Genomic DNA, 13,299 nt, shown 5'->3' on the forward strand with positions numbered 1-13,299 from the left:
ATGGCAGTCACTGATGCTATCTGTAATAAATGGTGGTCATTGATACTCTCTGTGTTACATGGTGACCACTGATGTTCTCGGTAATATATGATGGTCACTGATGCTCTCCGTAATATACGGTTGTCACTGATGCTGTCTGTAATATATGGTGGTCACTGATGTTCTCTGTAATATATGGTGGTCATTGATGCTCTCTGTATATATATATATATATATATATATATATATATATATATATATATATATATATATATAAAGACTTTTTGAGATTTCTTTATATCATCTTAAATATTTTTAATTGAAAAATGTATGTGGATTTTTTAGTTAAAAAGTAAGACAGAGCCAAAATTGGCTCATGCATGCACATCTAGTAAGTTAAGCTTACTACCCTGGTGCAGTATTGCCATGGCAGCTATTAATTTGACTAAAAAGGCAACAGCTAAGAAGATGGTTAATTTTATAATTTACTGCAGTGGCTAGAAATGTGGGATGAACACTTAAATAAATAGGGCAATAACAGTGAACAACTTTAGTTTTTTTTTTTGTTTTTTCCCCCCGAATTTAAGCTATTCTAGCACTCAGGAAAAGGTAGGCAATACACAGTGGCAAAAGCAGGATTTCTAGAGGGGGGTTTCCAAATGTAATCCACAGTCAACCACTCTGCAGAACATGGAATACAGTATTAATATGTAACACTATAGACTGTCTATAGTATAGACTGTATAAACATTTAAATAATATAAATAAGATAAGTGATCACGAAAAAGGTTAACCATACTATAATAAATAAATACGCAAACACAATGGAACCAGTACTACACTTTCTAAGCACACATTCTTCCACCTTATGGTAAGGCTCATGTGTCTTCTTCCTGGTAGCTACTCTTTGGTACTGTGCACTGATTAAGTGCTCAGAGCCACACACAGCAAACTTGATAGAAGAAGTTGCTACCACTGGGCATGTGTAGCAGCTCTGCTCTGTCTCTTAACTTGCATGATGTGGCAGCAGTTCTAATAATCGTATTATATACCATTGCTATTGTAAAAATTTGAGCCAATTACCAAGAGAAGGGGGGTGTCCGGGCAACCAGAACCCCCCCCCCCCCCCCCCCCCCCCCCCGTTTGCCTATGATACATATCTCACCCTCTTACACAAAAAACCCACAAAACTTTTTCTTGTTATAGCAACACTATAAAGTGGTTCAAGGTAGGCACCATTTAAGCCCTCCATAGATATAGCCACACCCACAGCACAGACCACACCCTCTGTGTAGACCACACACCCACAGCACTGGTGACACCCCCACATTAGTCATTCTGCTGCATCATTTGTCACACCCCCTGCACCGACACACAATAGGCCTTTTATAATTTTCAGCTCCAGGCTCATACGGACATTAATCTGGCACTGAGTACAAGGCTATCTCGCCCACTGTTCTAGTATCCACAGCAGCCATCATTAGTGTCAGCACTTGCTAGCTCTATTCTAGGTGCAAGAGATCCATACAGCCCCAGTACCCGGGCTCTTGACGGCTCTCAACTGTACTAGTTGCTAGATGGCAAGCCTCTCTTTGTTCTAGGAAATAGTATTACCACGTCACATGAGGGCATTCCTCCCAGCTGTCCTGATTACAGTGGGACGGTCCCGCGATTCGGACAATGCCCCGCTGTCCCACCTGCAGGCAGCAGTCGCCCACGGGCAGGAGGGCAGTTGGGGAAGGCTTTGATCACCCGCTGCTCTGCTCCACAAAGCAGCGAGTGATCTCGGAATAGATGTTGTGCCATCTATTCAGTGCAGGGAGGGTAGCAGGGGGCTGCCCAGCTTCTCGGGGAGCGCTGGACATGCCCCCAAAATGACAGTAAACAGGTCTGTGCCATGCCCACTAGGAAAGGCCACGCCCCTCCCATCAGAGGCTACGCCCCTTTTCCGGGTTGTGAGTGTCCCAAACCTCTAGGATCAAAAGGTGGGAGGTATGCCAGGGGGTGTGGCCTAGCAGTCTAAAGGTCACACCTTTTGCCTAAGGTCCACGCCAGGTGTCCAGTGTCTGGACATCTGAAAGTTGGGATGTATGGTAATTGAGTGGCCTACTCACCACCTATCAGCTGTTGCTAGTTCTTAGTCCCTAGAACAAAGAGAGTTTGCAGATCACAGATTTCTGCAAACTACTGCTTCTTATGTTAATATAGCTTCTAGCTTGTGAGCATAAACTTTCTTCTGCTTTATTCAGATGCAGCATTTTAGAAACAGCAGCTTGCCAAGACTGATGCATTTACTAAAACAAATCACTGGTTCCCATCTTAAGGGGGGTGCACATGGAGAGATCTGTGCTTAAAATCTAAGCAATCTGACTAGATTGCTTAGAAGTTAAGCACGGATCTCTCCGTGTGTATGCCCACAGCGATAGCAATGCTTCGCTATCACCGGTGCTAGATTGGCCTGCATGCAGGCACAATCTAGCAGATTGCTAATTTCACCTGCTGAGCGGGGGAGAGATGTGTGGTGAGCGGTCTGTGATAGATCACTCAGCACACATCTCTCCCCGTGTGTACTGCCCGTAAGTGTATTATTTCTCATTATTACAGCAAAACGTACCCGTCAGCCTACATACCTGTAACAAACAGGGGTTAACCAGAGAACTACAAGCACGTTCTATACAAGAATCCGCTCAGCTAGTGCAGATGTTCATGTCTTGTAACAACAAGTAGGGTCTCTTACTTGGGTGTGGTTCGTTTTATTGACAGTATCTAGGTCGACAATGTTTAGGTCGACCACTATAGGTCGACAGTCACTAGGTCGACATGGATGGAAGGTCGACAGGGTTTCTAGGTCGACATGTGCTAGGTCGACAGGTCTAAAGGTCGACATGAGGAATTATTTTTTTTTGGTGTCGTTTTCTTCGTAGAGTGACCGGGATCCCAAATTAGTGCACCGCGTCCCCTCGCATGGCTCGCTTCGCTCACCATGCTTCGGGCATGGTGCCTTCGCTCCGCTACCGCTTCGTTCGGCACACTTTACCGTTCCAATCGTAGTCCACGTGGATCGTTAAGTATGAAAAAATCCAAAAAAATGTGAAAAATTGAAAAACTCATGTCGACCTTTAGACCTGTCGACCTAGCACATGTCGACCTAGAAACCCTGTCGACCTTCCATCCATGTCGACCTAGTGACTGTCGACCTATAGTGGTCGACCTAAACATTGTCGACCTAGACACTGTCGATCTTCAGACCGGATCCCCTCTTACTTACTGCTGCTTTCCAGGACTTCTGGTTGGCCACAACATAGTTGAAAGAATTTGAACTGAACGCAGCAAACATTTTAAATATTTGCAGAGCACAAATATTATTTGCAGAGTGCTAGTAATGCAGGTGACTGACTCAAAGTAGAGAAACAAAACTCTTAATGCACCTTACCAGCAATCTATCAATTCACAAACGTATGGTTTTCAGAATAACCAGTTTAGTTGGTTATGTCTGAGCACTGAGAACATTCATATAAGGAATTAGTTTCTCGCATGCAGACAGGATCCCAATGACACTTCTGGCTTGGTAGGTATGAAATACATAGAAATGAAATGTAATAAAATAGATTTATAACAGTAGCACAGATGCCAAGTTACAAGAGGTTGCTAAAAATGTATGCATTGTGTATACAGAATTTACTAATCTTGCCATTACAAATGATGCCATGACTCAATTGCCCTAAATCACCTGTTTTACCTGTTTATAGGTATCTCGGCTTACACTGTATCTAGCTTAACATCCAACTATCCACTTGGTCAATTAAATTTAGGCCTGCATTTAATGGGAAGCAGTCAAAATGCCGGCTGTCGGGATCCCGGCATTCAGGAGACCGACACTGGAATCCCGACAGCCGGCATTTTACAGAAAGGCGGAATGTCGACACCCGCCCATAATTCCCACTCAGTTAGTAGGTCCACGCCACCAACCAAGTGGGAATAGAACCTATGGGGCGGGATGTACTAAAGGGAAAATGCGCATTTTCATATATACTAACCCCCGGCCAGCTACATTTTCGGCCCTTAGGGTATCGCCATCTTTTTATGGCGATACCCTATAGAAGCCTATGGGCTTCTTACCGCCGCCGCCCCTTGCCGCTCATGATGACCCCTCTTCCCCATACCTGTGTGTGCAGTGAGCTGCTGCTGGCGCGGCCCCCCTCCTCCTTCTCCCCCTCAGCCCAGCCTTGTCTCCTTCCGGCTGCAGGGAGGAGGAGGATCCCGGGGAGTCCCTGCACACATCACCACCCGGGTCTGGGAGGTGACGGAGACCCCTGCTGACTCCTGCAGACATCATTGCGGGGGCCTCCTATGCCGCATTGCGATACTAATCGCATATGTTAGTACGGCGGCGATGGGTTATAGTACATCCCGTCCATGGTGAGCAAAGCTCGACACTGGGCCCAATGTGTGGCGAGCGTAGCGAGCCCGCGATGGCACTCGCTGCCTGGCTGGCAGTATTCAGGCAGATGGGATGCCGCTGGTATACTAACAGCTGGCATCCCATCTGCCGGTATTACATACTGGGCCCCATTTAATCAGCAACAGGACCTGTGTATATCATAGGTGTCCCAGATTAAAGATATAATACAACAAGCCTAATGAAACTGCATGCAGTTTTAATACGAAAAGGAAAACTTTCTCCATTGCAACAACTGTTTTAGGTTAAGTGAATACTTTTTAGTACAATTTGATCTCCAACATAATGGTTATCCTATTGTAATATTGCAGACAATAGTAGGAATTCATTTGTTGTTTGGGGCGCCCATTAGCAATGGGCACCCGACGGAGAAATTCAGTTGTTGCAAGTGGCCACATTTTTGCTTGCAGCCTCCTGATATGGCTAACAGAAATGTGCCCGTACATGACACCAACAATGTGAAGCAACGGTGCTAACCATTATACCACTGTGCTGCCCAGAATTTATTTTTGCAAAAAATATAATACCTATACTATGAATAAAATTGTTAATTTGTATTTATAGTTGCTATAAACTTGAGAACAACTGAACTGATTTTTATTGGGTTTTCACTGAATTGTGCCTTGAAAAAATCCTCAGAGTGACATAGGCTATGGATCATCTTGCAGTCATGATAGTTGGCTAATTAGTGGACAAAATAATCATCATACCACCTGTCATGTAACACCCTGTTACAGAGGAGGGAGTGTGTTGCAAGGGGGCACCAGTCAGTGTCGTGGAGTGCAGTGCGCTGAGGGAACTAATACCGCTTGTCCGTTGTCTGTATGACCCTGACTGCTGTGCTGCTGATTCGGTTGGGCAACGGCCATCTTGCAGCTTCTGTCTGGCTGCTCAGTGTTCAGCGAGGTCTTCTCATGTATCAGTAATGCCACCAATCAAATCATACTCATAACTGATGACAGTAATAAGACATGTTATTTTGCTACAGAAGATATTAAGACAAAACGACAAACGAGTGACCCCCCAAAAAAATGCACCATTGAATAAAATGAATCACTTAGCAACGGCGGGTAGGCACTGCTAGTATATATATATATATATATATATATATATATGTCAATTCTAACATTCTAAAGCGATGGATAGGTTTGGGGTAGAAACTATATGCTAGCAATACTAGCATCAGATGACCAGATATGATTTTGGTAGTTAAACATTAATAGCTAAAAGCGGAAATATTTAGGGTGGTGTATAATAATATGTGTTAATATTAGTGATAGATGAAACATGACCATGTTAAGACTTTAATTAAAATCCTTTTATTTGAGGATTATATATCACTTGATTATTTACGCCCTTTATGTTATATTTAGTGTGTCACAAAGGTGCAATTCTACCTTGTTTTTGCTACAATTGTGGTAATACTTTAATTGTTATGACTTTAATTGTTATGACGTGTTATACAAGTGAAAGAGCTTCTCTCCAATTCAAGATGGGCTTTCTGCATACTGCTTGAAATATTGTTTATGTCCATCCACTGGATACAGTTAAAATACTGGCTGTCGGGATCCCAGCGTACAGGAGACCGACGCCGGAATCCCGACAGCCGGTGAAATACCGCCGGACGGAATTCCGACCTCGCCGGGTATTCACACTCCACCAACCGTATGGGAATATAACCTGTGGTGAGCGCAGCAAGGCTGTGAGGGGACTCGCCTCACTGCCGGGATTCCGACAGATGGAATTCTGCTGTCGGTATACTGACAGCTGTCCGCCCATCTGTCGGTAAAACGTACCAATTCCTCATCCACTGTTAGTCTATACAAAAAACAACAACTTTCAGCTGATAGTAATTAGGTCATTGCGGCTGCAGCGAGCGCATGTCTCACCTAACGTCATAGCCATGATGACAGGACAGACCACCTGGAAAAGAGTACCAGGAACAGGGGTTAACTATAATGGGATGAGTCATTTTACTAGTTTCCTATATGAGTGGCATTTTCCTTTCAATATAACTTTTCTATAAATGGCCCCTAAGCAATATGAGCTAAAATGTCCAATAGATTGTCTATGGTTTCCCCACTCCAGTCCTCAGGGACATCTAACAAGATCTCATCAGTATCACAAATGAAATAATTAGAGCCACCTGTGGACATAGTTGCCATGCAAGTGACCACTCTAGGGCGGGCTTTTCACATTAACAGATCCCTCCCCATGATAGTAAAATGCCATGAATTATGGGTTCGTGGGGAGGGGACGAGGCTAAAATGACACGTTTCTCATTGAATCGTGTCATATTGGTCCTGTCCCTCCCTATGGACCTGCAATTCCTGTTACTATTCTTCCCACCCTGCCCACTAATGAGCTGGATGCAGGAGGTCCACCTACTCTTCCTGGGGTCCATAAGACTACCTAAAAAGTCATGAGTTTCCTGTACCCTGCAGTAGAGTAGCTAAGTGTGCCAGTGGATCTTTTAAAAGGTGTCAGCTAGTATTGAATACACCTGTGTACAAACTTGGAGATCTGTGCAACATCCACTGTTAGAGATCCTGGGGGAATGGAGTTGGGAAACAATGGTCTAGATTACAGTCATTCAAATCTCATAAAGGTTTTTTGTGTCCTACACGTTCCTTTTACATGGGACCCCTGAACAGACAGTTCAGGGGTCCTACGCAGTTCCCAATATAATAGCTTCCCATCTTCTGCCTTCCCTCCACTGATTTTGATGTCATGGAGGGGTATATTTCTCAAGCCCTTCTGGCGCATAAGTAATGTGGAAACAGCAGTAAAAGTAGTTATTTAACAATGTCAAAAGTAGGAGATATATGAATATTGCATGCTGGTATTCCATACTTTCCAACTTTCTTGCTGCCCCCTTCGGGAGATGGCAGCCAGCTTGGCACAATGGGGGGGGGGCTGCATTAGTGGGCAATGTGGGTGTGTGGCGCAGCACAGGTGGGTGGTGTGGGGAGCATGATGGCGTGGTCACGATGGTGGCATAGCTATGATGACACGATTCAGTGTGAATTGTATCATTGGCTGGCCATACATACAACTTTACTTGGGAAGTGGGCAGCGCCAGGTGTACTCCAGCTCCAGTAGACTTGAATGATCTTCCAGGTTGCTGGGAGTACCACTCAAGATTTAGGAACCTCCCAGCCATTTTGTAGAGTAGGCAAGTGTGTTGTGTTCTGATTCTACATTGTGATTAGATGCTTCTCCACATTGGTAATGTGCATGCCTCTTGTAGGACAATCTTGACCATAGTTGACTATCACTGAGTCATTGCATGGCATCAATTTTGAATTGACTGCCTGTAACCAAGTAGTAATAATCAAAATTGCCAATACCACACTTTAGAGGTTTGACTTACCTTGCTCACTCTTCTGTATAATACATTTAGGGCTACTTTCCGAAGCATGCCCAGACCACTTCCCTGGTGTAGTGGAAAACAGGAATGAAGATCCAGCACACTTCATGCACTGCAAGGTGATACCCTATTCTCCAGTCAGTGAGAAACGTTCCATGAGGGGATGCAGTCCTCATGTCAACATTTACAATGTCGTCCATCACATTTAGGGTTAGGCTGTGGGAAGGAAGGTTAGGGTTAGGCTGCGGTAAGACACCAAAATGCCACCTCCTCCACAGTGACAGGAGCCGGGTGCTGCAGTGTAACATTCTCCTGCATCATCTGGCTCCTGTCATAGATGAGGAGCTGACAGCACAGGATGACTGTCTCCGGGGGGCAGCCAATTACAGCACAGTATCTCCGGAGATGCTGGGCATGCCCCCGTAGTGACAATCTCAGGATTCCCGCAAGGCCATGCCCCTTTCATATACAGTCACACCACCCTTTATGTACAGCCACGACCCTTTTTCAGTGCTCATGCGCCTTCAGAGTTAGGGTTAGACAAGTGGGAGAGGAGGTTAGGGTTCGGCTGCAGGAGAGGGAGGATAGAGCTAAGCTGTGGGAGGATAGGGTTAGACTGTGGGAGGAGAGGTAAGGGTTCAGCTGCTAAAGGGGAGGTTAGAGATAGAGGGCCTAATTCAGACCTGGTCGCATGCAGGATATTTTTTGCACTGCTGCGACCAGGTAATGGCCGCCTACATGGGAGGGGGTAAGCGCTTTGTAGGGGTGCGATCGGCTGTCCAGTGAGCTGCACAAACAAAAGTTTGTGCAGTTTCTGCACAGCCCAGGACTTACTCAGCCGCTGCGACGATCCGGACAGGTGGTGACGTCAGGAATCCTCCTCCGGAACAGCTGGGCACGCCTGCGTTTTTCCAGAACACTCCCAGAAAACGGTGAGTAGCCGCCCACGAACGCCTTGTCTGTCAATCTTCCTGTGATCGCCAGTGCGATCACTTTCTTCGTTAGATTCGTCGCTGCCCGGAGACGGCCATCACCGGTGGCCGACGCGCCTGCGCATTGTGGGCCACACACATGCCCTGTTCAGACCCGATTGCATGGCTGCGAAAAAATGCAGCGTGCGATCGGGTCTGAATGAACCCCAGAGTGCAGATCTCTTATTGAATACCTCTGACACTAAACCTAGGAGAAGAGACCGCATCACCCGACCCATGAGTAGCTGAATCTGCTCTATAGTTTCACAAGTTATGGCAGAGCAACACTAACAACATAGCACCTGGTTTGAGAACACTAATAAGAATGCAGTATCTATGCAAGATATATATGCGTGGCTACCCCAGCTAACTCAAATCTGGCAGTGCAACATATTTTCCTATATTAAAATGCACATGGCAGTGGTATGTTAATAATAACAGTCCCTTGTAAAACCAAAACATTTATGAATGAATGATATGGCCTACTAGTTGGAGAAAGGCAGAGGGAGCTGTTGCCCTGAAGGATGTGGAGTTTCTGTGGCAGAGGACAGTAATTACAGTATTTCTCTTTTGTTCCCTAGATTGTGTGTCAGCACATTTTGCATGTCACTTCAGCACAGACTCACTTGCTGATTCTACAGATCGTGCATCTTGTGGTTAAATACTTCAAATCTATTCCCTTGTACTGTCCATTTACTTTCCATTATTAGCTACAAAGGCTACATGAAATAGGATGTATATTGGGTCAAATCAGGTGTTATTACAAGTGTGGTTTTCATTCATAAGTGATAATATGTAAAGGCTACAATAAACCTGAAGCAGGTATGTCACAGTATTACTATTTTTATTAGGCTTCATGTATATAGCACCAATATATGACACAGTTCTGCACAAAAAGAAAGTTTGTACCCATTGCAGCAGAGTTTACAGTGTCCTACTACAGCAACAAAGACGCACAAAAACACACACAGACAATGCCTTCACAGGCAAGAGATACCAATTACATCTTTGGTTGGTGGCAGTAAACACACAGGACCTCATTCAGGTCCAATTGGATGTGTGCCCTGATCAGTACGTTAAGCATGCACAAAGCGCACGGGACGCGTGTACGGGTTCTGGAGGAGGGAAGAGGCCAGGGATCTCCATCATTGCACAGCGGTTTCCTGGTCTCTGAAATGGGCAACTTGCATGACCGCAATCCGCAGTGTGCGAGTGATGCGATGCCTGCGTCCTAGGATGCAGGTCGGTTTGTAATAGAAGCCTCCTGCTGCATTACCATACAGTACTATCAATCATTGCTGCATCTAAGAAAGCAGCAGTGATAGCTACTCCCTCCACATCTGAATGAGCCTCATTGGTAAGACATACACAGCAATGTTAGCTACTATGCAACTATGGTGCTACAGTAGCTAAGTCTTATGTAAAAATAAAAACAAATTTAAATGTATTAATCTTTATATATAAGACTACAGAGGTATACAATACTGTACAAATACAGAATGTGTGTATAGACTCAATTTGTTTGAAATCAAAGTACCATAGCCCAGTATCACTAAATAATTTCCTGATCTCCCTGAGTAGTACTGTTAAAACCAATGACCTGAGGGCCTGATTCAAATGCGGTCACTACTGCAGTTGCAACTGCAATTTTTTTTTATATGCAGCGGATGTGTGAAAATATGCTGATGTTGTCACCGCCTGGAAATGGATTAAGACACCCACCGGTGGCCTCGCAGATCCTCAGATAACTGACCATCTGAATAGCCCTACGGTCACGCAGAATGGCTGCAGGACAGGGGTGTATTAAAAGGCCCATCCGGCCCCCCTCTCTGTAGCCTGTGCCTGACAGCGCAATAGAGTCTGAGCACTAGATGGGCACAGACTCTATTGCACAAATCTCCGGGAGCGTGGTATGGCGGCCATTTCCCCAGAGATTTTCTTGCTGCTCATGCGCAAAACTCATGACCTGGGCATGTCTTAAGTTTTCCAGGTACAGTTATGTTATAGCACTGCATACCTGTATCTATTTGCAGAGCGGGTGTCGCCTGGGTACTGGGGGAAGTGTAGCACCACCTAAAACAAAAACAGTACAAAAAATGCTATGTTGCATGTTTCCAAGGGGGGGGCAATTTCTTCCTCAGCTGCCCCAACCAGCACTGACCCCCCACCCCCCTTCCCCTTGTTTTGATGCCAAAGTCTACGTTATAGCTATGTGGTCATAAGGAAATGTAATTTGTAGATTTTTAAAACAGTTGTTTTATTACTGTGCTTGTCACCAATCTAAAATGCTACAGAGTATACTGCTAGTAAACAAATAAATACATGCTAATAATAATAATAATAATTATACTGACATATTAACATTTTATTCTTCATGTACATTCATTTTCATATTAAGCAATTTTGGGAACAAAAACAGGAATACTTTTCACAAATTAAGTATACATTGTGCTTTGTACTCAAATCCTGCTATGGCATCTTTGGAGCAGGTGTAATAAACGGTAACCCATCTGTATGTGTTCAAAACCCTTACCCAATCCTGTCTGAAGCAGACCGCTTTACATTTGCGCTTTACATCAGAAGCCTGTCATTGAATAGTGGACAGGCTTCAGACAGCCAAAGCAATCACTGGCGTATCTGTAATGGGTGATGTCTATATGGTGCACACGGGCCCCTGGGGGGCGCCAAACTATACACCCTGCACACATTTCTTCTATACTTAACTCTCTGGAGTCCAACGTTAGCAGCCGCAGCGCTGCAAAATTACTGCAAAAATGGCCACTATCTGTAATGCTGGGTGGGTAGACACTGGCCGATATATCGTCAGTTTGGTTGAACAGACTATGGCCCTCATTCCGAGTTGATTGCTCGCTAGCTGCTTTTAGCAGCAGTGCAAACGCTAAGCCGCCGCCCTCTGGGAGTGTATCTTAGCAGAAGTGCGACTGAAAGGTTAACAGAACTGCTCGAAAAAATTTTCATGCAGTTTCAGAGTGGCTCCAAACCTACTCCTACCTTGCGATCACTGCAGACAGTTTAGTTCCTGGTTTGACGTCACAAACACGCCCTGCGTTCGGCCAGCCACTCCCCCGTTTCCCCAGCTACTCCTGCGTTTTAACCTGACACGCCTGTGTTTTTTAGCACACTCCCAGAAAACGGTCAGTTACCTCCCAGAAACACCCACTTCCTGTCAATCACTCACCGATTAGCCGAGCGACTGAAAAGAGTCGCTCGGCCTTGTGCAAAACTGCATAGTTTTGTGTGAAAGTACTTCGCGCGTGTGTACTGTGGACCAGTAGCGTGCGGTGAGGTCAGTGACTGGGGAGGCACGCTCAGGGTCGGACTGGCCCACAGGGGTACCAGGGAAACCACCGGTAGGCCCCACTGCCTGAGGGCCCACTCCTTCCTCTCGGGGTCAGGTTCCAGACTGTGCACTTGTATTATACATGATAGATATGTTGCATTACACTGCATTAGACTATTGTGTATTTCAAGCCTATGTGGAGGCTGGCCACACCCCCTCTGTAGTCTGGCCACACCCGTAAGTATGGGCCCCTATCACTGCATTCCTCTGGTGGGCCCTTCATGCCCCAGTCCGACGACACTGGGCACGCTTGGGGGTGGGAGGGGGGGCATCTTTACAGTTTTTTTTGTGAATAAAACCACAGTATAGTGCAGATGTAGATTAAAAAAAACAGAACAGTCCGGACCCCGGTATGCAGGACTGCCTCCCTGCAACAAACTCTGCCATTCTGGAGCTTGTAGTGCTCATCCATGTCCCTCCCCATCTGTGGGGTGTCCGGTCGGAGGGGGGGTGTCTGTGACTGCTGTCACCAGGGAGACGGGGAGGGAGAGATTACAGCCTCCCCATATGGTACGGTCTGTTCCTGTGATTAGCCATCTCCGGACTATACAGGGAGGCTGTAATCTCTCCCTCCCCGGCGACAGCGGTCACAGACATGCCCCTGGGTGGGACACTACAAGCTCCAGAATGGCTGAGTTTGTTGCAGGACGTCAGTACGGTCCGACATTCCAGAGTCTTTTATCCAATACCATATAACTCAGAGCTCACACATTAGAACAGAAAGAATTTGTTATAAATATGCAAGGCTGCAAAGCAGTGAATATAAGCAGAATTTCATTCCCATAGATCCCATTGCTTTATAATGGACAGCCATACAATAAGGGCCTGTGCAGACCTTTTTGATGGGTGATGAAGCACAGATTTAAGATCACAATACTGTATACAAGGGGCTATTCAAAGATGGACGCAGATCTTGCTTCCGCAGCAAGATCTGCATCCGTCTACTCACATGCTCGGGGCCGCGCAGCACAGTGCAAAGCCACCCAGTATGTGTGTTGTGATGAGTTCACAACTGAATTGCAAATGCATCGATTAGAGGATGTCTCCTACCTGCGCAGTCTGGCTGCACTAGAAGGCGATCCGGCACTATCTTTTGTCCCGCAGCGTTGCACTTGCATTGACAAGACCATGTCCATCAAACGCCCATACACCTCCTCCC

The 13,299-nt window shown here is 45.7% G+C and overlaps 1 long non-coding RNA gene across 1 annotated transcript in view; it reads right to left on the minus strand.

The window, feature by feature from the left end:
- LOC135057838 (uncharacterized) overlaps positions 1 to 13,299 on the minus strand; it is a 51,471-nt gene that overhangs the window by 37,729 nt on the left and 443 nt on the right. The window lies entirely within an intron of this gene.

The sequence above is a fragment of the Pseudophryne corroboree genome, chromosome 3 (assembly GCF_028390025.1).
Source record: "Pseudophryne corroboree isolate aPseCor3 chromosome 3, aPseCor3.hap2, whole genome shotgun sequence".
NCBI classification, from domain to species: Eukaryota; Metazoa; Chordata; class Amphibia; order Anura; family Myobatrachidae; genus Pseudophryne; species Pseudophryne corroboree.